The sequence below is a fragment of the Pinus tabuliformis genome, chromosome 5_1 (genome assembly GCF_031772625.1).
Source record: "Pinus tabuliformis cultivar Carrire ecotype Pingquan chromosome 5_1, CPIR1, whole genome shotgun sequence".
In the NCBI taxonomy this organism is placed as follows: domain Eukaryota; kingdom Viridiplantae; phylum Streptophyta; class Pinopsida; order Pinales; family Pinaceae; genus Pinus; species Pinus tabuliformis.
Window position 1 is genome coordinate 448,959,878 of NC_142305.1, and position 3,958 is coordinate 448,963,835.

Genomic DNA, 3,958 nt, shown 5'->3' on the forward strand with positions numbered 1-3,958 from the left:
TGGCATTAGATGATGTTTGAACAACTAAGATAAATACATAAGATGTGTATACATAGAAGCTGTGTGACTTCCGTATATGAAAATCTTTCGTATATGCACATGTTTTTTTTATATCCACAACTTCTATATATGCACTTCTTCTGTATATGTGCATATCAAGAAGTTTCACACATACAATAGATGCACATATACAAAAGTTTCACATATATGGAAGTTACGCATATATAGAAGATATGTGTACATACAGAAGATACACATATATGCACAACTTATGTGTATGTACACATCTTCTATAGATATGTATCTTCCATATATGCGCATATCTTTCGTATATGCACATATCTTTTGTGTATGCCCAACTTTTGTACATGCGCATATCTTTCGTATAGAAGCTGTGTGACTTCTGTATATGCACATGCTTTTTTTTGTATATGCGCTTCTTATGTATATGTACATATCAAGAAGTTGCATGTATACAATAGATGCACATATATAAAATTTGCACATATATGGAAGTTATGCGCATATAAGAAGCTACACATATACCAAAGATATGTTCATATACGGAAACTATGCATATACAGAAGATATGCACTTATATAGAACCTAAACATATACAAAAACTGCACATATATGGAAGATATGCATATATACAGAAAATACACATATATGCATACACACATATATGCACAACTTTTGTATATACACACATCTTTTGTATATGTGCATATCTTCCGTATATCGAAAACTTTCATATAGAAGTTGTGTGACTTACGTATATGCAAATATTTCATATATGCTAGATCGCACATATCAGACTACCTTATTTTTCTCTCTTTGGAATGAACTATATCCTTGCTAGTGCCATTGAAAATTGGTGGTTTATCTTTATCTTCTAGCTTTGAATGTCATTTTATTTACTAATTTTTATCTTCAATGTTTTTTTATATGTCTCAATTCTTGCATTTTCTTTGCAACACATAGTACAATTGCTAGTTATAAATAACATGAATATATCTAATTATAATGGTGTTAACACTTAATTAATTTATGATTATTCACATGAACTTTTCATATAATTTAAATGTTTTTTGCTTTAATTATAAGTAACTATATTTTGACAAGATGTACATAATGATATTATATTTGACTATTCATTACATTTCTTATATCTAAACTATAATACAATACTTGTTATTTTTCAAAATCAATAAAAATATTAAACAAAAATTGAGACATAGTATAACATTTAGATTAGATAATATCAAAATCTCATGGTAAAAATGATTAGTGTGGAGGTTTAATTATTAATTAAGTTGTCTATTGGGTAGGAAAATGTTGAAAATGTTTAGGAAAATGGTTGCAATGGTTAAGGCTAATCTTAATTAGAGGTAAAGGGGTAAATGTTGAAAATATTTAGGAAAGTGGTTGCACTAGTTAATGCTAATGTTAATTAGAGGTAGAGGTTAAAAAGATAAAACCATATGATGACATCTCCATTTCTATATTTGGTGCAACATTCAATATGGAAGGAAGGGTATACATGCAAAATCATATTGGAATCTTCATTTCCATATTGGGTGTAACTATCAATTGATTGATTTGGATTTTTGATGAAATTTATAAAAAGGTGCAACAATCAATATATATAATTAAATTAATGATTTTCATTTTCCAAAATATCAAACAATATTCCATTTCCATCTTAGTTGCAATTCTCTATGTGGAAAAAGGGTATAAATGTAAAATGATACAATTGGAATATTCATTTCCATATTGGGTGTAATATCTCTTCATAGATTGCCATTTATAATGAAATTCATAAAACGTACAACCATCATTATATATAGTAAATGATTTTCACTTTCGAGAATATCAAATATCTCATATTACTCTATAATAATGAATGGAATATTTATACAATAAATCTATAAAATTATGATTCCAATTAATAGAATATCCCTGCAATAAATTTATAGAACTATTACAATCTAACCATTAAAATCCAAACATTCACTATACACCATAAAAAACCATATGATGACATCGTCATTTCCATATTGGGTGCAAGGCTAATGTGGAATAAAGGGTATACATGTAAAATCATATTAGAATATTCGTTTCCATATTGGGTGTAACTATCAATTGATTGATTGGCATTTATAATGAAATTCAGAAAAGGTGCAACAATCACTATACATAATAAAATTAATGATTTTCATTTTCCTAAATATTAAACAATATATCATTTCCATCTTGGGTGCAATTCTCTTTTTCGAGAGAGGGTATAAATGTAAAGTCATACAAGTAGAATCTTTATTTCCATATTGGGTGTAAATATCTCTTGATTGATTGAAATTTATAATGAAATTTATAAAAAGTACAACCATCACTATATATAGTAAATGATTTTCACTTTCCAAAATATGAAATATCTTAGATTACTCTGTAATAATGAATAGAATATATATGCAATAAATTTATAAAATTATGATTACAATTAATATAATATTATTGCGATAAATTTATAGAATTATGATTATAGTGTTCTAATCATTAAAATCTAAAACAACATTCACTGTACACCCTAAAAGACCATCTTTAAATATTATGAGGCAATATATGTTGGAAAGCTTATAAAATCTCTTAAATTTTCATAATGTAAGTGATTTCTCTTTATCTTCTAGCTTTGAATGACATTTTGGTTACTAATTTTTATTTTCAATAATTTTTTATATGTCACTATTCTTCTTCAATTCCTAATCAACCGTGAGAAAATTATTTGTACAGATGTCCGATCAAGGTACCGCCCTACAACAGCCATCGGCAAATCCAAAGAAGTTTACACAGATATGTTCAAGCCCACAAACTGCAAATCCCCATAGGGATTTTTGCAGGTCTCCATATGTTTCCCCTGTTGTTTCCAGCCTCTCATCTAGTAAGGATATGTTCAACTTTTATAGTCTTAACTATTGATGTGTGTTTTGTTGTGGTCAGGGTTGTTTGAAACATTCTCCTTTGTAGTGTTCCCAGGAAAATCTTGCAATAGCCCCGCTGAGAGAAAGAAGGCTGCTACTTACAAAAGGTCACCCCTGTCAAATAATCCCACAGTTGGAGATCCACAGAGATGCAGAGCTCATTTGACAACACTCGATCACATGGGTTTTGGATACCCTCTTCCTGGAACTAGATATTCATGTGCATCACCTTCATATTATCTTGACCTACTCTTGTAGATTCACACTTATTTCACAACAACTATATTACCAATGATTATGTCATTCATATTACCTTCAATTGTTGTTACAGATTCACACTTAGTTCGTAATTATTGTACTACAACTTCTTCATTAGTTCACTTGTCAGCTTGTCATGGAGTTGATTCATTCAGCTGGGGAAGAATCCAAATTGAGGCTAAGCCTTCAGGTTGTATTTAAAAAATCCCTTTTGTCATAACTATAGAGATTTTCATTTAAAGGAATTTGATCTCTCATGCCTATCTAAATATGGTTTTTGGGCATCTTTGCATTCTTTTTCTTAGTATGTTTGCGGTATTCAGCCCAATATTCGAACCTTTTTAGTTTTTATATATACATAAATGAGCACAAAGATCCATCTTTGGTTTTAAATTTTTATGTATATACAAATTAACACAGAGATCCATCTTAACTTAAGATTTGATGTGTCCTACTAAGCTTGTAGGCTAGGAGGGTTGGTCTGGAAAGGCCTTACCTAAGCTAGCTATACAATGTCTTGAAAAATCTATATTATGCTTAGTTAAGATGCTTGTCATGAGCTCAAGCTCAATTGAGGAAGGTATGGTCCTCATTAATTGGTTATACTTGAGCAACAAGAAAAATTCTAGTAGCGTCTTAGTATCAAATTCCACATTCACTAAGATCAAATACACTGAGATTCACATTTGAATTTTTTTTAATTATGGTTTTGGTCATCTTTG